This window comes from Grus americana, chromosome 10, assembly GCF_028858705.1.
Source record: "Grus americana isolate bGruAme1 chromosome 10, bGruAme1.mat, whole genome shotgun sequence".
NCBI classification, from domain to species: domain Eukaryota; kingdom Metazoa; phylum Chordata; class Aves; order Gruiformes; family Gruidae; genus Grus; species Grus americana.
Genome location: NC_072861.1, coordinates 7,860,817 through 7,887,324, shown reverse-complemented (window position 1 = coordinate 7,887,324; position 26,508 = coordinate 7,860,817). Strand labels below are relative to the sequence as shown.

The 26,508-nt window shown below is 40.3% G+C and overlaps 1 protein-coding gene across 2 annotated transcripts in view; it reads right to left on the bottom strand.

The window, feature by feature from the left end:
- The window catches only part of THSD4 (thrombospondin type 1 domain containing 4), a 354,361-nt gene that overhangs the window by 293,577 nt on the left and 34,276 nt on the right, over positions 1-26,508 (bottom strand). The window contains exon 1 of one of the 2 annotated variants that reach the window (XM_054836972.1): positions 17,866-18,181. The exons of the other annotated variant lie outside the window; for it this stretch is intronic. The gene's annotated coding sequence lies outside the window, so the exon portion shown is untranslated. Of the gene's footprint in view, positions 1-17,865; positions 18,182-26,508 lie in introns of those variants that run through there. 2 annotated transcript variants of the gene reach the window in all.

Below are 26,508 nucleotides of genomic sequence, written 5' to 3'. Positions count from 1 at the left end.
AACGTGCATATGTACAGTGCCTATTGAAACAATCCAAGACCCTCTATATTAACTCATAACAAGGATGTGAGATACATCATGTAGAAGCATACGCTAACACAACTAAGTTCAGAATTGCTCTGAGCTTTTAGGCTATTCTATCTTGTTGACTTAAATATATAGCAAGCCAACTTAAATTTCCTTCAATATTTATCTTTCTGGTTAGATTATGTATCTTGCCAGCTACTGACAATGGCAACTTGAAGTATCTATGAAACTTGAGCATGATTCCAAAGTCATGTTTCCACTGATGTACAAAAGCCTCTTTTTGTATTATTTAGGGGAAAAATCATGAATAAATAATATTTAGAAATACTTCAAGAAAAGTATTATACCCTTTAAGATTGCCTTTGAATCTCTTGTCTTGCACATTGGTATAGTGTATCTATTAGTTTAGTTGTTCACACCTATTAAACGATGTTCAATGCAAGTCCTTTGGATTGCATCCAAAATTCACTACATTCACAAGACTCTGATAAAGCGCCTCACAGTGCACCAGATTTATCTAGCTACACAATTTGTGCATACATCCAACAGCTTGGACCGTAACTGTTGACACCTACCACCAGAGTTTTAATCTCTTCAAATATTAACTACATTAAAACATACACTTGTCTCTGAAAGCTGCATGACAGACAAATCTAGCATTAGATCTGATGAAAAGTTCTGATGCTTACATGGAGCAAACATTTTCATTAAAACAAAAATTGCAAGTTACTCCACCTAACCCTGAAGGTGCCTCTCTGTTTTACTTCAGATGCTTTGAAAAATTTAAAGTTCTCTTTCTGGGTGTGTCCAGAACTACTGCAGTCCAGAAAAGTTCAGTGCCTGTCTCCAATCTAAGCTTGATCAAGATCCAGTAGTTTTCATTTCTTTGCCTAAACTCTCACTATGCCCCCCCCAAAACCAAAACAAACAACAAACCACAAAAAAAACCAAAAAAACCCACCCCAAGAGTCCAGTAAGTATACTCCATAAACAACATACACAGGCACATGATCAAGCCTCTTACATTCACAGGTGCAACTACCAATTGTCTTTTAAACATAGGCTCTAGAATCATCTGCTTTTCATAACAGCTTGGTGACTCATGCCCCCCCTGTGATAGGCAGCCATGACTCAACAGTCTCTGCATGAAGCAGAGGGGCACTCCCTGGTGCCTCAGGGCCACACCTTATCCACTGCCTTACTGACTAATCTAGGTGAAGGTGCCTACACTTCTATAAAGTTGTGCTTCTACACAGAAGCACCAAAGACCATAAAGAAAACAAGAATTGTGAGGTTGAGGGCCATTCTGGAGTTGTCTGAAATTTTGGTCCCATTTCTAGAGTTCTTTCTTAATTCCACTTCTCAAAGAACAATTTCAACTCATTTCTTTGGACTTCAGTGGAAAAATGTGTAACCTGATTATTTGGCATCCAATTGTATAACATTTAATTGTCCTCTGAAAATCTAGGAGACGAACTCAAAGTTCATGAAATGCAACAGTGGCCATACATATGATTTCCCAAAATATGCATTCATGAGATGCAAATTTTGGCTTGTAAAAATAGCGTTATGCTGGAGGGTGCCACAATTCAAACCATTGTGCTTCAGTCTTTGTCGAAGTACATAAAATTTAATTAAACATCTAACAAGGGTTGTGACATTAATCTTCTAAGTAAAGGTGAAAAGCAAGAAAGTGCTCGTTGATAGGTTGTGAGCTACAGTCATATTATATATGACCAGTAGGATTTGTTTCTTTAATTTTCCTCTAAATTTCATTTCTCTTAATCTTTGTTCACAACACTCACTATGTATTTGCTGAATATGCACTAGTAATAAAAAAATCATAAAAGTAAAAATATGATAATACCTGATCTAAAATTCACTAAAGACCTCAAACTCAGTAATAAGCTTACATATGGATTTAACACCATAGTAATAGGTTTGATAATCAAATAAACTATATTGTTGTGGCATGAATTATGACATATAGTTAGTTAATTGAGATCAACTGCAAAGGAAGTGTGCTGGAGCAGCAGTGCTAAGTTGATTAGTAATTCTGATATGATTTGTAACTCTCAGATCCTGAAAAGGTAGTTTATATGGAGATCAGATTTATCCAACTTAAAAAAAAAAAACAACAGAAAACACAAAATCAAATTGAATGCCAGAGAAATTGAATTAATTGTTCTTTTTTACTTTTTTGAAATAACCCAGAAAGATGACTCTTTCTCAAGATTCAGGTTGCACTAAAATTGCCATTTTAGTCTGATTTTCCCTGCTCTTTCACCTTTTGAAAGTATTAACTAATTCTCACAAATGCTTACTTCATTTAAAGTTCTCATATGTGGTTTCCAGGCAGAGAACAGTGATGTAAAAGGTAAAATGAATCACAAAAATAAGATCATATCTCTCTCCAAATTGACAGAGATATTCTTGGGATGTAACTGTATGGAAACTACTGCAAATCTATCTTAAGTTCATTTCAAGATTTCAGATTGACAGGCTGTGCAATTTTCGCCAAATCCCTGGCATCATTTTTAAAAGTGTGCTTAGTAACTGCAATTTTTAGAAGAACGATTTCTTATGCTGACACTATAGATAGACAATCTCACTTCTAACTGAACAATGTTTTGTCAAGAAATCACAGCTCAAAGTGCATCTTTCAGTTCTTGAATCTATGTTGCCTTCTACAGCAGCAGTCATTTTAGAAAACGTTATTAAGCTCCAAATTAGGGACCTATAGAGCTTCATCACATCATTGACCTCTGTCTGACTTTATTGTGTTATTTTCTGAGGACACTCTAAAGTCAAGGTAACATTTTCCACAATTTTCTATGAAGTCATAAAACCAGATACTGTATTTTACCGAGAAGATCCCTCAACTCTTCAAAAGCCTTTGTAGGCAGAATAAAAGGAAACTAGAAAACACCTCCAATAAACAGAGGATAGCCCAACTGGTTGCAGCATGTATTTAGTATTGTATTTTATACAAGTTAATTGGTATTACTGCTTGGGGGATGGATACAAAATATGCACTCATGTATCTGTAGGTATATAAAAAGAAGCCCAGCGCACAATTACCAAAGTTAAAGTAGCCAAGCCACATGGTGGTTGGTTTTTTTACCTTCCCTTCTCCAAGCAGGCTACTACAGGAATCTTGATACCAGCTTGTCACCATTCACTGATTTAAGGAATTCCAACTCTTACCATATCTGTTCTGTATCATTAGCGCAGAACAAACTGGATAGACCTTGTGAGTAGGTAAGGACCTGAGCAATTCTGTTCCCATCTGAAAGTACTTAATGCTAAGCTAGTATATTCTACTTGTGTCATGTAAATGTGGCTGCAAATTCCCTTTGCTCACAGATCCACTAATAATCATTGCACACACAACAATTAAGAGCAGCCTGTTCCACACTAATCAGCCCAGAGAACTGAAAAGTTCTAGCAGTTCCAGCATTTGAAAACTACGAAAGGTGCTACTTATCACAGCTCTACATATTAGAAACCATCACCACTTCTAACAAGACACATTCCGTATATTTTCATAAATTTTGCTCTCCTTTTAAAGAACTTTTTTGCTACAATCTGAGTATTCCAAACCAAGGATGTTCTAAGAGGGAGACGGAGATTACATGTTAAAGACCCTTTTCATAAAACAAACTTTCTTAACCTTTCCATAACCCTGACCAACATTAATCTGATTATTGATATTGAAAGACATGGAAAAAGGAATGGTTAACAGCCTAAAAAGTCAGGGGGAAATAGCTGACATCTCTATAAGCACCGATTCGAAATATAGGTGAATACTTCATTGTTATGACAAGCAAGAAAAATAAGACTTGTGTGAACTCTGCTATGATTAAACAACTACAATCTTGCCTACAAAATAAGCAGTAAGAGCATTAATTTATTTTCAACAAGTTACTGTTCTAGATACTTTTCTAAGTGCAAGTAGCTAGAATGGTGTTTAAGATTTGGTTTGTATACTGCTTCAAGACCCCCTCAGTGTTGTGGAGATGCAGGTAAAACTGTCTGCTGTGAATGGTAGTTACAATGCCCTGGCTAGAAATATTTAATTGAGAGAAGTATGTACCAAATGTCAGTTTCCAAGTCTATTTATTTAGTAAAAGTCTTAATAATATTGGTATTGCAATGCATATAACTGCATTTCAGAGCAACTAGGAATACCAGAAATTTCTTAGAGCCTCCTTTAGCCATCCTAATTTACCTGTGAATATGTCAAAGAAAATGAGCTTTTCTTACACTCTCTTCATGATTTGCTTAATGAAAGCTGTTTTCAGAACAAAAGGTGTCTCTCTGAAATCAAAGAAAAACTTCTAACTTTCAACCTATCTTAGTCTGAGTTTCTCCAAAATGTAGGTTTACAACAGTGCTTAACTGGAGTTTACATCAAGAGGTAGATGATGGTTCTGAGGACCTACCATCTTCTGCATGGAAACCAAGGACCCATCAGCCTCACTCGGAGAGTTATAACACATTCTATTTGAAAAGGTCATAGAAAACAAATATTTCAGCAAAGCTAATTGGAGGCACATGTACAAGGAAAGTATCACACAACATATTTCAGCAATATAATCAGCTATTTCTTAGTAACACAGCTGGTAGACACCCCTCTCATCAAGTAAAAATCACATATATTGCATAATTATTGTGCAGTTAGAAGATACCTTCCTTTTGCAAAGAGAGAGAAAACATTGGTTTTTAGCTGTCTGTTTAATGAGAACGTCTGTCTGGCAGAACACAAGCCTTTTTTCATTTTTTAAAGCACTTACCATGAGAATTAACTTTCATGCTGTTCAATAAACATTGTAAGTACATGCCCAAGCATCAATATCCTCCACGCAGAAAAAAAGGAACAAAATATAGGAGGCTGTGCTTCAGGGAATACATTTTTTTGGCCTGAGTATTAGGCAACATTCTACAGCATGCATAGGTGAAGATCAAGTGTTCCTGGTGACAAGGCACCCTTCAAAAGAAATATTTAATTTACTGGTAAATAGACGTGTGTATCATTAGCCTACCACAGCTAACTCTCTGCATGGCTCCCACACAAACAGAAAACCTGATGTGAAACTGCCCATTCTCTAAATTAGGGCTGATTCACACCAACAGCATAGTATAAAGAGCTAGCAATGCTCTGAAAATGCAGAAATATTTCTAACAATATAAAAATCCTGAAGTTCATAGCTGTGGTTTTCTAAGGAAGAAATTAAATAGTAGATGAATGCTTAAATCTACCACTGTCCTCAGGAAAAAAATAAAAATTGGTGTCCCTGTCAAGATGAACACGTGCAATCTCAAAGTATTAGCTTTCACAAAGTTCCATCTGTTCTGCTTGCAAGATTTGAGGTGCTTGTGGTACCAGTGTTAGAATACAACAGGGAGGAGAGTATGCAATGGGGACTTGAAATCTTTGCTTGCTTATTCAGAAACAAAATATTTGCTTTGGAGTATCAGTGGAGGAAACATCTCCCTGTGTAAGTAATACCTCCAAATAACAATGCTTTCTGGGAATACTCATACATTGTTCCAGAGCAGACAAGTCATAAAGCTGTATCTGTACAGGGACACTCTGAAAATCAAACTAAACCACTTTTAAAATTTGTTAGCCAACCTCTAATGGAAGACTTCTTAGTCCTTGGAAGAGATCACTATAGATTATCCAAGTTAATAGAGGGAATACAGTCACATCAGGATTGACTAAATATTTCTCTTCTGGGTAGCTATTCATATCTACAATTGTCAGAGACGCTTAATTTTCTAAAGTAAAACCCTATGCAGTGGAACAGATACTAACTGGAACATGTATCTATAAATATAACACAGGCATCCATTGAAATTACCATTAAGATCCTTGGGGCTCAATTCCAAACTTCGGCTACAGTGACTCCAAGGGCTTCTGTAGTATTATTCTCTGTGTACAGAACTATAAATGGGATAAAAAACCATTCCCAGGGAACTTCAGAGATTTCTATGCCTGTTTTGTAGTTCTCTGGTTTGGGTTAAGCATTCTTGAATGGGACTTTGACAAAGAACAACAATAAAAAAAGAATTTTTTTTTAAAAAAACAACCCCAAACCTATTTGTTAGTACAGGTAAAAGCAAGGCAATTCAGTATCAGTTTATTAGCCCATCTACTTACAAAGAAAATACATTTATAAATGGATATGCCAGGCCACAGCCAAACGAGTATCCCTCTCCCGTGTATTCTGGCAGCAAAGAAAGAATGTCTTGGTAGTCCGACGACTATAACACTGTGATTCAATGCCATGCTGCACTGCAGACCACTGGCTTCCTAGTCTCTCCAATGGAGATTAATGTGGGCACGCATCCCAAAATAACTCATCAAACCCTTTCTACACAAGTTTTCATGAGCAAGTGTTTTAACATACATTTCAACACTGCCATAACTGGAGGCAAAACCAACAGCAACTATCATTGATGTACATTTTGTAGTAACCAATGTCCAAAAAAAGTGACCAGAGCTTTTGTAATAAACATTAAACATGATGAAAGTCCTCTTCCCTTCAGTCCTCTCCTGCAGTCAGCAAACCCAACTGCTTTATTTTGGCAAAAAGAAGAGATTTCTTTTTTCCTTCATGTAATTCCCACCTGAATTGAGCTCCACTGAAATAAGAGTGACTAGCACTGCTCAGCTAACAGTATTGCTGTAATCTAGTTGTCATGAAAGAACCGGGCAATGGTTTTAAGCCACTGTACTGTAATGGGGCATGAGGGAGACAAAGGTGTACTATCTTCTTAAAAGCTCAAAGATTCAAATAGAGTGTCCTCTAATATTTGGGAGAATCTGGGCACTAAACACCATCTAAGTAGGTACAGTATGAGAGCAACACAGGGTTTCAACTGGCTAGTGGCCAGGTGCCAGGATGGAGAAGCTTCTCAGGAACCCACATGGGGATATGTTTTAGGGACCACTGAAAAAAAAGTGACAATGTCCAAAAGAAATAGTACTGTGATGCTATGGCGTTCAGATAAATGCTAAACATGCCTTTGCCGAACAAAACATAACAAATCAACTGCCTAGGTCTGTTCTGAAGGAAATTCCATATACCTTATAGCAAGACTTGGGTGCTTTATTTTTAAGAGGCAGTACAAATAACAACTACTAGACCATGGAGAGAAATGCAGTTTACCACACAGCTTAGACATCTTGCATTGTGCATTTTAGAGTCTAGGCTCCTGAAACATCGTGAAATGAACTAGTTATAGAAGAGTGTTTAAATTACTTTGTTATTAATACTATAAGAATTATGAGATTCTAACTTATTTCTCATTAAAATCCTCTGTGATGTTAAGCTCCCCATATACTGGTACAGAAATGCAACAGTGGAATTTGAAGATTTATTGTTTTCTTTTATATTCCTACATAATGATGAATAATAGGTCTAATAGGAGGTCTTGCAAGAGCGCTGTGAAATTAAGTATTTCTTTCATAATTTCAAAACAGAATACCAGGGACTTTAAACTCAACATGAAACAATAGATTACCAATGGATCTCTGACAGCCAACTGGAAGAATGACAATAAGTTGTCTTGTAAATCTTTTGCAAATATTAAGTTCTGCATGCAAATAAATAAAGGTATAACTCAGAGAACACAATGAAGAACTGTTTCATAGAGTTCTATTTAGCTTTCATCCGCAATAAAATTTAGATGAGGGCTCCAGCATAATAACATAGTCATTGAAAATCCTTATTCTCTGTGCCTGATATAAACTGAATCTTACAAAAAGTTTGCTGTTACAAAACTGGGTAGGCAACCAAGATAGTAGCATCAGATGTCAATTGTGCTGTTAAGCCTTTACCATTTAAAGTGGTACATTTGCAGAGGTGCATCTCTTCTTCATGGGAAGAAGATATTAATGGGGATTAAAAGGAAAATGCTAAGTTATCCAGCTTTAATTAGTTAACTAGTAAGGATGACAAACAACAGTATCATTGTGTCTTTTTAAGAATGAGAAATGAAAATTCAGTATGATTAGTGACAGCAAAAGAAATGTAAAATTCATATGTTCTGAAATCCAAAACCAATTTATGTTCTCAATTCTACTCCTTGAGATTAAAGTCGCTGAATATAATTTTCCTGAAGTCCTTATTCAGTTCAGGTTTGGTTCAGACTTCCAGAAATATCCTAACACTTGTATCAATCATATCTTCATGTGGTGAATCCTTCAGCCTCCTGCATTTTAAAACCAAACTGCATGATCCTTTAAGGGTGGGGAGCAGGAGCTGTTTATTCTTATCCTGTCAGTTTGAAAGGGATTTTAGACATCCTACAAATCTTGTCTTGCTGCTATGCCTAATATGCTCTGGTGGTCTAGATGACAGTATTTCAGTCCATTTAATTTAAACTGCATAAACTGTTACACTCCTACAGGAGATATCAGTCCTTTACACAAAACCACAAAGATAATCATACATTCAAGGAATCTCAGGCTATCAATCACTGAGCAGCACAGTTGAAACATTTCACTCACTGCAGATTAAAATCTCCCTATTAGGAAATAGTTTGGCAGATGCTGTCCAGTGGCCTGCGAAGAATGAGTTTATGGTTGGCAGATAAAAGATACTAACCTCACAGAATCACCAACAACCTTTGTCACCCTTGCTAATAGTGTTATGCAAAAAACTAAACTAATGAGTCAGGAAGACTGTATTCCTTTTTGACTTCCAGTCACCCTTTCCAGGTCAGGTTCTAGTCTTGAGTTTTTCTTAGCCCATAAGTAAATCTACTTCTGCTTTCAAGAGAGGTTTGTCTGACAGTAGGTCTAAGACTTAACTGTATAATCTGACTTTGAAAGAACAAAATTGACTTTGCTACTTGCAAAAGTCATTCATTGGAGCTGATGCATACAAGTACCCACTCCCATAGCTGCAAAATCCAGAAGGGCTGAAGAGAAAAATCAGTAAGAAATACCATACTTCTCTACAACTCCTGCATGAGCTTGCAAAGAAAGGCAGGTTAATGGAAATCTCCTTTTTAACAAAACAGTGGAAACCAGCAGTACAGTTAGTCACAGCATAGTAAAAAGATGACTGTATCCAGCCTCCCCATTTAGCCATACACTACGTTATTCAGGATAAGCTAGCCTATTCACAATCCCATCTTGCAACACAGCAGTTTGGGCAAAATTATTACACTTAGTTTTGAGGGACCCTTCACCTCACAGCTCAACAGCATACCTGGATTAGGAGGATGCCAAGAGCAGGAAAGCGTGACTACCATAATACAGATCTACCAACTGACAGCATATACAGCCTTCTAGCTGTATCTAAAATCAATGATGACTTCAAATTAAAGCATTATTTTCTGCCTATGTATACCAAATGTTTTAACACATAAACATCTTTGCTCACTATCTCTGTTGATCAGATGTAGCTTAGAAACAGTACTTAGTAGTAGTAGTTTCAGAGTTGGCAGCCATATAAGTCACAATAAAATCCATTCTCACTTTTCACTTCTCTTTTCTGACCACAATAAATGACAAATCTAATTCAGTTTATCAAACTCATCTGCAACGCAGAAACCTCTGCCATCATCATACCATGCTTAGGGAACTTTTGCAACCATTCTTGCTCAAGCAAAACTATTCAAGTGGTTGGGATTTTGCCTAAGTAAAGTGAGAGTGAAGAATTCTGAATAGGGCCCTTACTGAGTCAGGTAAAAGAAATCAAAGGTCATCTCTTGGCAGTAGAGCCTGAACTTATTTGTGCTTGAGGGCAGTTTATTATAGTGCACTGACCTTCACCTGACATCACTTAATGCTTCAGGCAAAATATCTGTGCATCCACAAACTGAAAAATGGGGACTTAAAACGTGAATGAGACACTTCTTGAATTTGCAAGACAATAAGAACAGCCAATTACAAACTGCTGGCAAAGAAAAATAAGTAGCTTCTCCAACACTGGACTTCAGTTGCTGCTTTAAGTAGTCCCTATGCCACAGGCAGAGCATGCAAGATCAGTGGTGATATTTTTAAAAAATGTGACCAAGTTTTTTTTTTTTAATTTTTTTTTTTTAAATCGGAGTCTACCACTGTTGTGCATACTGCTTAAAGTCAGGAAAGTACCATTTTATACAGTGACTTGCAATCTTCGACTTGAGTACTCACTGTTGGAGATATGCGAAGACTTGCTGAAAGGAATGCAACTCAAATGTAATCACTCCTTGGGCACTACCTGACACTGTGTTTCCTGGTTAAGCATAAAATTTGTATGGTCTGAGTAAACAGGAATTTTGAAAAGCCCTTCTAGGGCTTTAGGAAAACAGCAGATCAAAAAGCAGAAACAATCAAACCCTACCTTTCTGAACCTTCAATTGCCAGCAAGATACATTTGGAAACAGTTTCTCTCCCTCGTCCATTTCAAAGCAGTAGAAACAATCACAATTTAATCACAAGCAGCATATTTCAAAAGAAGTCAGATCAGTTTCTGTCCAATTCTAACAGTATGAAAGCAGCAAAGACATTTTACTCCTTTCATGCCCTCATAATTCAAACTGCATAGGGATATTTTTCTTGTTTAAAATACTTATTAATTATTATTATTTAAATTTTAAACATGCTCACAAACTATCAGTCTGCAATCAGCCCTGGCGTGATGAATTTGGCCAGCAACAAATACAGGCAGAAGGGACAGCTTTATGACAACTGATTAATTACAGCAGCATTGTCAGTGCCTAAGTAATAAATCTGAGCCTGATCCTGCAAAATTGTAAACAATCCTACAAGAAGCAACAAAAGTACTCCAAACTCCTTAATGCCAATGTGAGCAAACCCCTGAACTGTGAAAAGAGAAAGAGAGAGAGAGAGAGTCTTTTTGATGTGCAATATGCATTAGAACTACAAGCAATGTCTGAAGAAGTAAAGGAATATAGGAAATTACATTTTTAATGGCTGCTTATCACTACAAAAAAATCAAACTGACATCTTGCCCTAGCCCCCCTGTTTCAACACATGTACAGTTTTTCCTGGGTCATCAAAGCTGAACAATACTAACAGTTAATGGTTAACACACTCTATTCTTTTAAATCCTTATTCTTATGCTGTTCTAGTTAAGTGCTTAAATTCCACATACAGACCCTGAAGATCTGAAAGAAGGTTCGCCCACTGTTCCACCCTCACTTCGCCAGTTCACGTAGCTCCATGGAACTACAGGAAAATGAGACAGAGCTTTCACTGCTGCCAGATTAAGTAATTGCATCCATTCCATATAATTTATAACCCTTTTGGGCAGCTTGTGTCATGGGATGTCATTTATTGTAATTATGCAGGGTGGAATTGGACAGGCTCTTGCTTCCCTTTGCCAATCTGATAAGCAAAATCATTTCTTTTTACTTTCGTAGAAACTACATGTTTTAGATAAAAATAACCAAACAAAAATACAAGTATAATATACAACCAACTATTAGCAGCCTGATGTTACCAAGCCAGGACTACAGCAATCACCTTTACCATGGAAAAAATTCAGGACATCTGAAAACTTTCCAAGTCAACATTTAATCTCAGATTATTCTCAACAGTTTTGCTGAATTTGCCATTTAGAGATAGGTTTGTCCTTCCATGCACTTCTCTCCAGCTAATCCAAATTGACTATCAGGGGAATCTGCTTGATTCAGGATTACAGATTTTAGTCACAGGATATTGAAGTATCTAAGTGACATTTTCCTCTTGGGGGAGTAGTATTCCACGCTCACATATATCCAAGTGATCGAGCAAGGACTGGCATGACAAGTGTTTTTCACCAAGAAGTAGCTTTCATGAAGAAGGGCTTTCAAAAATGGCTTATTTATCTATCCTCTTCCCAAAACAAGAGCAGAAAAAACACATTCCAACTTAGGTATCATGACTCACATAGAAGGCAACAAGCAGGAATCCACACTACTTCCACGCATCGTTACAGACAGTATCCTTTGGGCAGCCTTCTCCTCCTGTTCTTTTATCTCACTAGGCCATGCACCCACAAAGGACAGACCTTGCCCCACCTCTTGGGCAAGCAAGGTCCCAGGTATCATGTCAGCCCTGCTTCTGCACTGACAAACTTGGAAAGATTCCGCTGACTACCAGGTTTTTCTGCTAAACTTCATTCCTATACAAGAAGAGGTCAATACAATCCTCAGACACAGATAAAGAAAGTTCAGAAGTGGAAAGTTCCGTTGTCACAACTGTTATCCCTTGAATTTTACAAAAAGGGAGTATTCTTCTCTTACTTATTGTAATATTTTAAGAAGTTTGGGGTTAGGACAAAAGCACAATTAAGTAAGCAGAGTGAAATCAACAAAAACCCAGTTAGAAAAGGTAGCTTTCTAGAGAACTGTATTTCTCTCTACACTTAATCACATATAGCTATGTATAACCTGTGAGTTTACAGCAGTCTTAAAGAAAGGGGAACACAGGATCACAGTTATGATCAAGCGGATCCTCTGCAAAGGGTGGAATTTGATCTACCAAGTCCTATAATTTAAACATCTTTTCTTTGGTACTCAGAGAGTCTCCCAAAGGCCTCAGTTCCAGGAACCAACTGTACAACAAGCATAACTCCCATTAAAAGTTAAAGAAAAGAACATTAAAAGAACAAGTTACTAACTCTTGTACTGTCAAAGAAAAGACTGCAAAGGCTTCAAAGGGCTCCAAAAACATGAAGTCAGATATATTCATTTTAGCATTTCAGGATTTGTAAGCCAATCTAATGATTCTAAGGCAGACCGACCTCCCAATTCCTACACCCTCCATGAGGTAGTACTGCACACTAACGAACTGCCATTGCACCACAAACGTAGCTTCTGTGACTGCTAAATGTCACCACCTGATCAGTAACATTTATTTCCAGATCTCTGAAGCTTAGCCATTTCTTTCCACAAATCAGATGAAGATGTTAAATATATCTGTATCGATAAAGCCTCCCTCCCTGCTCCTTGTACAAATACATTATAACTTGTTGAATTGATTCTCAAAATCATCAAAATTCACAATTGTTATGTTGTAGGGCATTCCCTGTTCCTGGTGAAACAGAATTTCATTTTGATTTCTGTTTCACAGACAGTTGTGCTGAAGTGATGATATGGAAAAATGCTTGAGGAAAGGAGGGTTCCACACTTTAGGCAGGGCTAAACTCCAAGATTGCAGTCATATCAACACTTAAAAATTTTCATGTTTAACATCAAATGATTAATGCAAACGAGGAATATGAGCCAATGTCTGAGAACAGTTGCATTCACATGTTGTGTCAAGTCATTCTACCAACAGAGAATGAGCCTTTACCACAGTTCAGACACAGCACTAGTCCCACTGGAGAAATAAAGAGCGCTGCCTGCTTGTAAAACCAGGAGATACACAGAAGTAGTTCCTTACATGTGAATGCAAACATATCGACAGATAGGCTTTAAAGAAATACTGAAACGATGCTTTAAAACGCCACTAAGATTTCACGGCTGAAACCAGTGGTCATTCTTTCCAATGACAAGAGCATGGGAATGCCTTGATCCGAAAGCCACTGAAGTTACCGATAACCTTTTCCTTGACTTTATTGGCCCTTACATCAGAGCTTTAAAGAAAAGAGATAGTGGCTTTTGCACTTACTGAGAAAAGAATCTACAGAAGCGATGAAAAAAAAGTTATTTTTTAAAATAATTTTTTCCATATAAGGAGTATGGAATCTTCCTGTGAAGGGAAATTCCAAAACCAGGACCAAAATAAATACTGAGGTGGGATGCCAAGTAGTAGCAGCACAGCACTGATGTGAAATACCCAACAAGCAAGTCCTTAAGCTGTGATTTGAAGAAACACAGTAATAAACCTGTGAGGCACATACTACATAATTTGTTTTTGTTCATATAAAATAGATATTTTTATTCCAGTGCCTTTTTTTTTTTTAAAGCCTAAAGCACTTTGTATGCAAATTATGTTCAGGATATTTAACAGTTGGCCAGTATCCTGTAATTATCATACCTTGTTCAGAGATAAAGGAAATGGAGCAAGATGCCAATGAGACTTGATCAGCAGCACACAGCAGGTCAATGGTAGTGTTGAAAACAGAAGCCCACATTCCAGCAATTCACACATATATCACCTAACCAACAGATAAGGTTACTTTCTCTCACACAGATCATATTGAGATCATATCAACATTGGAATATTTCTAATGCAAGAAAGAGTTCCTGCCAAGAAGCCCCACATTTCATGCCTGGTACTACCATTTTAAAAATATGAAACGGATGTCTGTAGATGGTGTTGATAAGTGCTGATTGTTCAACAGCAACCAAATTTATGAACACTGACCCATCTCTGGGAATGCCATAACCCTGCAGGGAGAAGCTACACAAATCTGATGTGTGACATGACACTCACAAGTCCCCAAGAGAAAAATGGGTGGGACAGAACATTCCAGGAGGAGATAACCGAGTTGTTTTAAATTACAGAATTTGTGTATGTTATTGTCAACTAACACAAAGAACAAAACAAAAAAATAATCAGGCAACACTGAAGCACACGGTTTCAGCTATGTTCCCTTTGTACAGAGTAAGATATGAGGCCAAATTCAGTGCCCATCAGATTGCTCTGTTAACCAGTCTTCTTTATTTATATCCACTTACCATCGCTCTAATTAATCTTCTAAACAGAGAACTAGACCATGCATTATCCCTAAAAATCTAACGTATGTAAACAGAATTTTCTAGTGTAAGGTACTATCCAGAATGTGAGAGAAGTTATTTAAATGCAAAACACACAATAATCCACTCTTACTTAATCTATTATAGATTAACAATGCAATTACGTCCATTGATCACATATTTAAATCACGTATATTCATACCTGAATTAGCTTTACAATTACCTGATTCATCCTCCAACATGCATTTCTATCAAGTTAAGCTGCTTTCTGCAAACAAAAGAACTAATAGCTGAACTGTGTATGTGCCTACTTAAGGGAACAAGACTTTTAATAGAATACATTCTCCTGCTAGCGCTATGACCATCAAAAGCATTTCACAATGCTTTGCCTATCTACAGTGGTAGAAATGATACTATCAAGGTCCAAACCATTTAAAATGTTGGTCTGATACAGTAAGTTTTCTGCTTTTACTTCTTTCCTACTTGCAAAAAAATAACAGCCTTCTAAAAATGAAGCCTGTTATGATAATACAACACTACAGGGGACACAGTTAAAATTGCTTATGCATGGTTGACTTTGGAGTTTCCTGGTTTTTTAAGTGCTTAACCATCAAACCTTCATTTTCTCTAACAGAACTCAAAGCCCATAGAAGCCTCTATGCTGACTGCACTTAACTGTAGATGGTAAACCTGAGTTTTAAACTAAAAAAATCCAAAGTATCACTACTAAGTGTCTGACCAGCACTTCTTCATCTCCATTTTCAGTACAATTACCACTGTGAATGGTCTGAATATCACACGTCTGATGTCACATCACAGAGAACTGAGACTACTATTTGGAAAAACAGCTTTTCTGCTGTTATTGTCTGCACAGAATCACACACTCAGGCCAATCTAAGTCTTCAAGATGATTCTGTTAATTTTTGGTTTGCTTTCAGGCTTTGTTTAATGCACGTTTGCCTAGCACAGTTATTCAATTTGTTCTACAGCAAAAGCAAAGGTTTTATACTGTGATCATAAAACTCATCACTGCCTATCAGCAACCGAATTAATTTTTTGCAATTAAATCTGCTGGAGCTCTGAATGAACCTGTTGTATGAAGTATGAAAAGAGAAATCGTGCATCATGCAACACCTCTGAGTGCTTCTGAGAATTAGTCAGGAATCAGAAGTTGCTCCTTGAACTCCAATGGAGCTGTTTCAGTTTAGAATCATCATCAGCAAGACTGGGGATTAGCCACACTCCTAAATAAAACCTGACAAACTATATTCAGGGTACAATTATGACAAATAATCCATGTTTCCTACCTACACTCACTTTGAAGGCCTCTATATGATAACCCAAACCAGCTCACCTCTTATTTCTAATTTGGCTAAAAATTCTCATTTTACAGCAATTTTCTCCTTGAAAGGCAGTCTCTCGTAATCAACTTAACTCCACTGTCCCACTAGCTTCCCTGGGAGAGAGGTGATGGATACTTTCCTGAAGCATCAAGAATTACAGCTGTCTAATGAATTTCAAGTCAATTATCAAGTTTCATTTTAAACCCCTGATCATACTGAATGAGCAGAAATCACATCAACCAGTAGATTACTACTAATTTTACACCAGAAAGAAGTCTGAGTTGGCAAGCTACAGCTTGATAGATCAAGTTGGTAAAGAGTGCATCGGCAGCTCCACAAACAGCACTGAACTCGTACAAACTTGGGCTGTTTTCAGTTCCTGCTCTTGCCACAGAAGAGAAGCATGCACAGCATTAGAACATTAAGAGCCCACTAGGTGAATATTTCATCCATGGCATTATATTCTTGTATTAGCTACTTAGTGTAGCTACTAGATAGTAGCTATCTAGTTACTTAGTGATTTCTGATTTAAAAAAAAAAACAACCAAACCACACTGATTCAACAGCAGGTGATCACACATGAGTTACAAATATTTCTGTAACTTTTGTTGGCTATTCACACTGTTGATGCGCCAACTTAGACCTGTCATCTATGCTAGCAGACATCATCATGCCGCTACATGACCCATGTTGTACTGACATCTTGAATATGTTTTGATGATCCCTTGATTAAAAAAAATAAAAGAATGAAAAAATACAGAAAAAGGTGACAACACTGGCAAGAGATATGGAAGAACTCCTATACAAGAAGTGACTAAAAAAGCTAAGAATTCTTTACCTTGAAATAAGGGATAGCAGAGGTAGATAGATAACAAAATAAAACAGTCCTGAAATAGCACAAAGATAGTGAGTAGAGAACAAGCATAATTCATTTTATAAGGACTGAATGGTATCAGACAGTAGAATTAAAAGAAGCAAAAGGAAGTAGTTTTTCCACGCAACATATTAACCTGGGGAACTCACCGCTGCCAGATTTTCTAAACTGTTCATGCTTCTAGCACAAAAAAACATTTGGACAAATTAACGGTAATTGTGTCAAGGGCTATTAAACACACAAGGGCAAACACACTGACAGTTGAAAAACCGTAAAGCTGTAGCTGGAGGAGAAAAGGTATTCTGAGATTGCCCTCTGCTACGGCGTATACCCCTGTAGCCTGACAATTAAACAAGAACAGCTCAAGTGTTGCTAGAATTTAAGCACAGGGGAAAGCCTAACGAAGCCAGAAGCAGGAGAGCGCGAAGAGAAATACCAAACGCCAAACACACACAGTTCATGCTTCACACACTGTGCTTAGATAGACCAAAAGATCTGGCCAAAACCGAGAACAATTGCGACGCATTCTTCGTGAGGAAAGTTATTCGCTTTTACTCTCTCATACAAACTGTTGGATTCAGCTCAGATTACGTGCAGTTACTGCTTCTGGTGGGACACCGAGGCAAAATGAAGCAGCTCCTTACACACCCTCTGGATGCAGCCCCTGGAAACCGAGCGTGCAAGGAAAACAGCTTTGAAATGGCTACTTACACAGCCAAAAACCAGGCAAAAACACGAGGCGCAGGAATCTCGCAGAGCAGACAAGAAAGCTCTCCCTCAGCCAGGAGAGAGTGAAAGCTCCTCGGGCCACGGTTTTAAACGCAAACCCAGACTAGAGCAGCCCTCACCGCGGCCTCGCAGCTCCGACCACCCCCGAGCCCCAGCCGCCCCGGGGCACCGCCGACCGGCCGCCCTCTCCCCGCTCCCCCCCGGCAAGGCGCCGAGCCCGCCCGGCCGCTCGCCGCCCACCTGGCGCGGGGCTCTCTCCTCAGGGCGCTGTCGCCCCGGGGGCGGCCGGGCCTTCCCTCACCGCGCCGCTCCGCTTCGTGCCGGCGTCCCTCGCGGCGCACGTCCCGTCCCGTCGCCCCACGACGAGGCACTTCTCCGTGCGGGGAAGGCGAGAGGGCTGACACCCGCACGGCCTCCGGCGCATGGGAGGCGGCGCCCCCTCCGCCGGGAATGCCAGAGCGCGGCTGCAGGGCGCCCCGCAGGACCCGAGGCAGGTTCCCGGCAGCTTCGGGACTGAGGGACAGCCTCTCCCCTCGCTCCCGCCTGCCTCCCGCGCAACGGGAACGGCGGCGCGCTGCCCGCGCCTGCTGCCACCTGGCGGCCGCGGCGCCCCGCGGAGCCGGCCGGGGCGCGCCCGGGCGAGGCGCGCAGCCGCCCCAGCCCGCCCGAGGGACGGAGGGAGGATTGGGCCGGCACTACAGCGTTTAGCCCTACTGTTCCGCCGGGCTCGACCGCCGCCTGCGGGAGTCGGGGGCAGGCGGAGGGGAACCGCACCTTCCACCGGCGCCGGTGCGCGGACGTGCGGGGGGGAGGGCGGCGTATGGCGGGGGGGGGTGGGGGGTGGTGGTGTGTGCCTGCGGCCGTCGCCCCGCGCCTCGCCCCGCGCTGACTCTCGCCTTCCTCGGCGCGTGGGCGGGAACGCAGGTGCCGCCGCAGGCGGCGATAACGGGTGAGCAAACCTCAGCAAAGCAAACCTGCCCGGCCAGCAGCCACCGGCCGGAGCGCTGCGCAGCGCACCGCACCGCACCGCACCCACGCGCGCAGAGTAACGGCTCTGCAGCCAGCGCCCGGACAGGTGCTACCGGCCGGGGCTGCGCAGGCCCCGGGACTTCCCCCGGGCGGCAGAGGACGGTCTCCACTAACCGAGCCATTCTGCACCTCTGCAGTGTATAGAATACAGTATATTATATGCTATATAACTTTTCCAGTTCCTGCAGCCTTACACAAGGGCGCTAACGCACCCTGTACTGCTGCCCTCAGACGCTGCGAGAAAGCACGAGAGAGACAACTGCCATCTCCCTGCTCACTGGCTGGATGAAAGGCCGTCTGCTTCTAGCAGAAATACAACTAGAAGATAATGCATCATTCCTGCCAGCGTTTGCCCAAAAGTCTGAGATTTGACACGAAGCCAGTAACAGTGATACACTGGCACTGTGAAAAGCAAACCACAGACAAGCACGGATGAGGAGGATCTTTACTTGATAACTTTTGAGTCAGCATCTAAGGAAAAAATTGGATTTGTCTCTCTGTTCCTGCTTTATATTAAGCGTACTGGACTTAAGATCCCAAAGGGCATTTTTATGGAACAGTGCAATAAAGTGTCCAGCATGAGCTCTATATTGTAGAACCAGATAGTCACTGGCAACAGTTCATTGCAACATTTAGTTTTATGCTTTAAAAAAAAACCCCAAAACTATGATTCTCATGCTGGAACTGACCCAACCAGGTGAATCCATTTGCTTTAAAGCACAGCAAAACAGGTTGTTTTTTCTTGGCAACATGTTGGGCTCGATTACACTTGAACCCTGCCGAACCAGTGAAAGATGATGTGTTGACTGTGCTATTTGTTGCACCAAAAAAACCTACTCCATTCCCAAGCCCATGTATGGCAACAGGCTCTGTTACAAAAGATCTACTGCAGAAAACTTACTTTTTCCTGTACGTTCACCAGGCAATTACCACATCATAGCACTCCCAAGCATTTTCAGATGCCCTGTGGGCACCACAGCAGATCTTGGTTGTAACAAGACAGCTGTATACAGGTGTATGTTAGAGACTTCTCACAGGCAAAGAAAGGCTGCGTTACAACACTAAGAGAAGGGTAGCTGTGCTACCTGCAAGAGATCGAGGTCTCACTTATAGTAAGTAAATGGGTTTGGAAACCGCAGATTTAATCCAGAGAGAATTCCTCCAGTCCCTCCCGAGTTATACTTTGACTTGGTATCAGGTAAACCTGTACCTGTGCTTCAAAAGCTGGACTGAAGCCTGTTTGGCAGTGGTGGACAATCCAGGAGGAAGCAAATGCTGCACTACTCTGGCCGTGATCTAATGAAGTACATAGATAAGTGACTAATTGCTAAGCCAGGTAGCATGTGGGCAAGAATAGCTCTGGCAGATTACAGTAGTTTCGTTCTAACCGCTACTACAGAGTATATGTTCTACTTAATCTACTCTGCCAATTATACAACTACTGTTTGCTTCCAGGAGACACAACTGTGGCCCAATGGGCTAGAGAAAAGAGTTTCTGTTCAAAAGCAAAGACCTAAGTACTTGGGTATTAATAAATTAATTAATGTACTTAGCCAACATGGTGGGATTGCTCTGCTTGAGCCAGTTCCTAACTCCTGATATAGAGGAAAGATTACTTAACCTACACCAGTCTGAAAATTAGCTACGGAACTTTATCAGCCCTCCGGGGGAGGAGGACTTGCTTCTACATTAATGGAAGCTGAACAGCATTAGCCTCCACCCTGGAGGTCTCAAAGGCCAGTTCAGCTGGGTGCCAGTAGCATCAGAAGAGTTGGAGCCTTGGTACATTAAAGCAGAGACCACAAGGAGGCCTTCTGAAAAGCCAAGGAATGTACACTTGTCACTGTTTTCCCTTCCTGTTTCCTTTGCTGCCTTTACTCTAATTTCCTTAATCTCTCTCTTGTTTTCTATTTGACTGTCTTAATGATTGCTCCATCCCAAGGGCTGAAGCAGAGTCCTATCTCCATCTCCTCCTCCCTTTGCTGACAAACTGTTCAGGGCAGCATGCATTGTGTTTTTCCAGCAGTGCAAGACCAAGTTATTGTCATGCTGCTGAGGGGGAGAGGAGCAGTCCTTCCCCACACCTTATCTGTGCATCTCGGCAGCTGAGTTTTTTATGAACAATTACAGAGCTACAAGTCTCCCCTTCTCATTACATTGCAATGTTATCTGAAGTCTTTCATGGTCTCACATAACAAATGTGGCTGGCTAAGAAAACACCCCAATATACTCAGGCTATTGACTGCTCTTTTCTAAGAGGTGGACATGAAGGCGATTGTGAAATAGCATCATTCTTTTAAGTAGAGAACAAAACATAAATGCTTGAAAGAAACCAGCATTCGCTAAGAGATTAAATGTAATTTTTCCTGCAGTAATCCAGAAAGGAAATGCTTGTTTAAAGTTTTACTTTGCTAGCAGAAGATGCAGTAGAAAATAATGCATTTGAGGGAAGTATCAACTCACGAAGCAAAGAAAGATCTGGGTGAGGACAGGAATCAATGTACTTGATCATTTGTTCAGCACATGGTGATCCAGTCACATCTTGTCTCCTTGTGTGAGGGCAGGGATTGCCACCAGCGCCACTCACCCAGCAAGCTGCAAAGATTCAGGTTTGAGATGCAAGAGGTATCAGGGTATTTTTACTTCCAAAGCTGAAAGACTTCCCTGCCCATGGGTCAGTTCTTTGGCCAGCTACCTCAGTGAAAGAATAGGCATCTATTTCAGTTGGTTTCATTAAAATTCATTGGGTTACAGCAGCCTGGGAACAAGACATTAGTGTTACCTTGAAAATTCAGACTGGATTACAGCATAAAATGATAAGACTGGCAAACAGATAACAGGGTAGAACAGGGGTCTGCCCTGCAGGGCTGAACGGCTGCTCGCTAGTCAGGAAGAACCATCTCGTGCTAACAGTAGGAATGAAAGTGTGTGAAAATCCCCATTGGGATAAAGGAGGTGAGAATCTGAGAAAAAAGATCAGATTGTGGTAGAGTAGGAAGCTAGAGTTTCCCTCCCTTTAATTGTTTTAGCTACTTATTATTTGTTTCAGTACTTCTCTGTGAGCCACTAATTGTCGCAGTGGGATCTTTCTGCTTCATTTCCTTCTCTTTGTGAGAGCAGGCGTCAACATTGCAAAGAGTTAGAAATCTGCTGCCCAGTATACAGAAGACAATGTCAGATTTGCACCATGTCCAGCACAGGTCAGTGGCACAGTTAAGCCTTGGAAAGTGCCTTTTATACAAGCATTAGATTTCAAGGGGCGGGGAACGGGGGGATGGAGGGACAGGACACGACGACACACAAACTATCACAAAAACCCAAAACCAAACAGAAAAAAAAAAAAAAAAAATGGAGACATGAGTTAGCTTGCTGGCCTGGAAGACAGAGACTGTAGTTTTGCAAGTTTTCTCTTCACCCCTAGATCTGCTACTCTTTAAGCAGAAGTACCAGAAAGAGTACATAACACCAAAGGAAAAGAACAGTAGGTAGCTCGGTTGCAGCTCAGCTATCCCAAACAACAGTAGTGTTTTGTAGTTTGCACCTAGAAACTGTGTTCAGAAAAGCCTCCACTTTATGTCCCCCATTTATGCCTTTCCCCAGTGCTGGGAGGTCAATTGTCCCTGTCAGATCTTTGCCTGAGAAAAGCAGAGATGCACAGAAGATAAAAAGTTTTTGAATTAATATGTCACATGAGAGAAATGGGAGAACATGCCTGGTTTATGCTTATTCTACCTTGTGTGTGAGGGCAAGTTCCAGGAATGGCACTTCCCTGGGACCTGCAGCCACTCTGGACTGCCTCACTCTTGAGGAAAACTTCACAACGGCACAGCTGGGCAAGCTGACTTTCTAGCCAAAGCAAAAAGGACTCCCCTCTTCCTCCTCCATACCAACTATTTCTCTTTGGTCATACTGGAGGACTTCTCCATGTTCTGGATAAGCACTAGCCAGATCATGTACAACTATACAGGCCACCTCCCTTGCTCTTACTACTGTCCTACATATAAATATCCCAATAGTTTTCTTTATATGGACACATTCACTACTTTTTTCCATTGCCTTTTGCTAATCACCATCTTTAGTTCCTTAGAGCTAGTATTACAAAGTTTGTGTCAAATAACCTGTCTACACACGTTTCCTGCTTAAGCCTTCCTTTTAAAACACCTTCTTCACAGCAGGAAACATGAATGAAAGACAAGCAGAAGGTTACATAGATTTAGGTGAAGCAAAAATATGCATTTAGGAAAACATCAGAGTCATTCAATTGAATGGCCTTTTTAGCTTGTATTTCTTATCTTTACTATGGAATAGCAAGACTGTAGACCTACAGCACACACAGCATGTGCTGTTTTACATTTATTTTCCTTTGTTGTTTCTCATCTGTATAATTTAAACCTTCTTTCTTTTACTATATCAGTAACTAAAACACATTCTAATATTTACAAATGGAGAGTGACTTGGCACAATACTGGGTGCAGTCTGTCTGCCATCAGAGAGGCATTCTCCAAATGGGCCTGCCTGCCTCAAGAGCTGGGAGATCTGAACTGTTTGTTTAAAATCTAACTTCCTCCGAAAATAGCCATGCACAGCTGTAGGTCTATTCACAACTGTTAAATAACTGGAGATTTAGACCAAAATATTGGAGCAGGGTTAGAAACCTTTCAGTGACCAACTAGATATCCCGTGGTAAGTGGGAGCAAAGGGTGCCCAAGTTCAGAACAAGCAGCCAGGACGCAAGCCACTGTGCTAGGCAGCAAGCTTATAATGCTTAATACTGCCACAGAAAAGAGGTAAGAACTCAACTCCTGGACCTTAGAAGTAATCATGGACTTTAGCATCTTTCACAGGTTAGACACTGGAGATGCCTAGTCACCAACAATCTTTGCCTAAGACATGTTTATTTCCTCTGGATGCAAAGGGATAGTTACAAAGACCTAAGAATAAGACTCAAAATGTCCTGTATTCTAGCTGAAAAGCATCTAGGAGACAAAGGATAGGAAATGCTGAGTAGAAGAGGAATTAAAAACACCCAACTCCCTCAAGATGCTCCTAAACCAGGGATTTATTGGTAGGAAAGCATAAATAGCAGTGCTTTAGGACAAACGTAGTACTGCTTGCCATAATGGGCAGCACGTGCCCAGAAGCTTCCAGTAGAGAAGCTCTGCAGCCAAGATAACCACCTCCATTAAGCACCACAAAGATGGTAGGGAGAGAATCCACACACCAGTTCTTGCTCTGCACCTCCTCACTCATCACAAATTCGGGCTCTTCTCCCCATGCTGGAGCTCTACAATTGAGCTTTATAAGCAGTGTGAGAATAACAGGATGATACTGAGGAAATTGGTTTTGAGCATGAGCTTTGACCCTTCTGGGCAGTGAATATAAGACATATGGTCTGGACAAGTCCCTGGCACATTAGCTGTCTTTGTGAAGTTATTTGCTGATTCAGAGGTGTGAAACTCTAAAAAACACTGTGGAAGCAATGGCACTGCTTGTGGTACTGAAACAGCATGGATTCCTCCCGGGCTGTTACGACTTCATAAATATTGACTTTGGATAAATCTTCTGACGAAATTCTGTTGGGGTTTTGTTGGGTTTTTTTCTTCTTTTTCCTCCCAAGTGCGTTCCCAGAGCTAATTTGCTTAAGGCAACATACATGACGCAAAAATAAGTCCTTTGAATAGTGATGCAATTGCTTGGTCATGAAATGAAAAAAGGCTGGATTTTGACTGATAGTTGGAGTTCATGCTGTTTGTTTGATTTACTCTGGATTCTTTGTCACCTCAGTGCTATTCCTGCCAACACATGTCAAAGTACTATTGATTATGGACTGAAATACTGTTTTAAAGTCTTTTTTTGAATGTTACCAGTTTTCTTTCCCCTCTTTCCCCTATAGAAGCAATGCAATTTTACCCATTAATCTTTTTACTTCAAGAAATCTTCTAAGCTACAGCTAGCCATATGCTGGGCCTCATTTTTTTCTGACTTCCAACAGTATGGAAATTAAAGCAACATAATTTACTTCAGTGAAATTATTCCTATGCAGTTCATTAGAATTAGGTCTAATATACTTTAGAAAAGCATTATTTTTCACTCTGCAACATGATTGTAATTGCCTTAGTGCATTACTATACTAAATTGGCAGTCACAACAACTGACACCCAACCAACACCAGCACACCATTCTCCCAGTGTTGCGCACAGGAAAGTCCTGATCCACTGCAAAAGTGTCCGGAGGTTACCATGAAGACAAGTACACTGAGGAACTGTTTCCCTGCTTGGAAGAGAAAACCAGACACTTCTTTCCCTAGAAAAGCACTTCAGTGTTAAACATGCTTATGTGTTTTGCTGAATTGGGCCCAAATTTCTAGTCTTCTATTTTCAACAGAACAGGTTGAGAGAAGAACCAAGAGAAGAATGAGGGCAGACAATAACTACATCTGAGAAGACAAGAGATTAAATATGACATAAGGCACTTAGCTATGCTCTCCCTTGGCAATGGCAAAGGTAGTTTGACAGACTCCCATAAAATTTCCAGGAATGCAAGAATCAAGTGTTAATATTTAATTTGTACTCATTATTTCTCACCCCTGCACTTCAGTACACATCACTGCACCTAGATCAGACACACACACACACAGACTGAACTCACGTACCTAGCTTGGAATAAAGGCTGTTTTCAGACAGTTTTTCTCTTCAACAACAACCACTTTCCTGATTTACTGATTTTTGGCTGAACTTAAAATTATCTGAAAACCATTGCCACTGAGAAAAAATTTAGTATCCATACCCAAGCACTCGCTGAATGCCTAACCTGGAGAACAACATCCAGAGACCCAGCCTCTGTGATACAGCTCTGATCAGAGACTTGAATGCAAGTCATTGGCAGGAACACTCTGATCATCATTTCTTGTCATGCCGTCTGCTGGCAACTTAATGCTAAATAGTTTAACATTTGTATCAGCAACTCAATCAGGATATTAATTTGAACCATAAGACAGTTGTTTACCAAAAATAAATAAAAGGCTTATGGATGATGTAAGTACTGAGCTATGGGGCTTGCCTCCCCATACAGTGGACATGCCTAGATGTTTTTCCCCTGATTCATGACAACAGTTGGACCACAGGCAACCTGCATACTGATCTGCAGGCAAATCTTATGTCAAAACATTGGTCTATCGTCAAAACATTTCCAGTGCATGAGGAACAGCATGAAAGTGGTTGCCCCCTCCCCTGTACCTCCTGAGCATTAATAGGTCTGCATCATCTTTTACTCTCACTGGAGGGTGTTAGCCCTCATACAGTCAAGCTTTCCATTCTACACTGAGAAGAATAAAAGCACAACTGAACACTGTGTACTCACTGAATTATTAGGTTGTTAAAGAGGGAAAAAGACAGGACAGTGGAAAATGGATGTGTGCTCAATTTCCCTTTTAGAAAAGAAGGGGTTTTTTTAGGATGAGGCATACAAATGCAGCAGTTCAGGGAGGGTACATAAGAGTCATCCTTTTACATAAATGGTCACGGCCAAGACTATCCAGCTGCTTTGTAACAGACTTTCTACACTGTGGAAAGTCATCTTTACAGCCAAATCCCTGTGAGCATAAGGTGAACAAGATTTTACCCTGTCCTTTGTAGAAAGAGGGCAAGAAACCAAGACGTGTTCCACATAACTCGTGAACAACAATTCCCTCATCTAATAAGCCCACCCTTGGGTAAAGATTCTTAAATCAGAGATTCCTACATTTATTCTTGAAAAGTTTACCAGCAGAGTAATTAGAAGTCATCCTAACACACTTGTATATATTTTCTATACTAAAGATTCAGACCGTAAATTTAGCAATACATAATCTAGCAA